The sequence below is a fragment of the Cystoisospora suis genome (genome assembly GCF_002600585.1).
Source record: "Cystoisospora suis strain Wien I chromosome Unknown contig_1696, whole genome shotgun sequence".
In the NCBI taxonomy this organism is placed as follows: Eukaryota; Apicomplexa; class Conoidasida; order Eucoccidiorida; family Sarcocystidae; genus Cystoisospora; species Cystoisospora suis.
In genome coordinates, this window is record NW_027154496.1 from 10,742 (window position 1) to 11,041 (window position 300).

Genomic DNA, 300 nt, shown 5'->3' on the forward strand with positions numbered 1-300 from the left:
ATATATATATGTATGTATATATGGGTGAATGGATGGAAGATAAAGATCGAACTTGGGAAGCATAGAGATAGGGAGAGCTTTTCTTATCTCCAGCCGTTTACTTCACACACAGTAAGAAGAGCTAGTAGAGGCATGTAGATCTCCCAGTTTCGCATGCTTCAATAGATAGAGAATAAAGCAACAGGATGCATAGAAGTGCTTCTCTTGGGAGAGACAGGTGTAAGGAATTGTAAATCTTCCTTCCACAGTTCTCCTTCTGGCGCGATATCCTCCAAGCATTCATGGATTAGAGGTACTGGA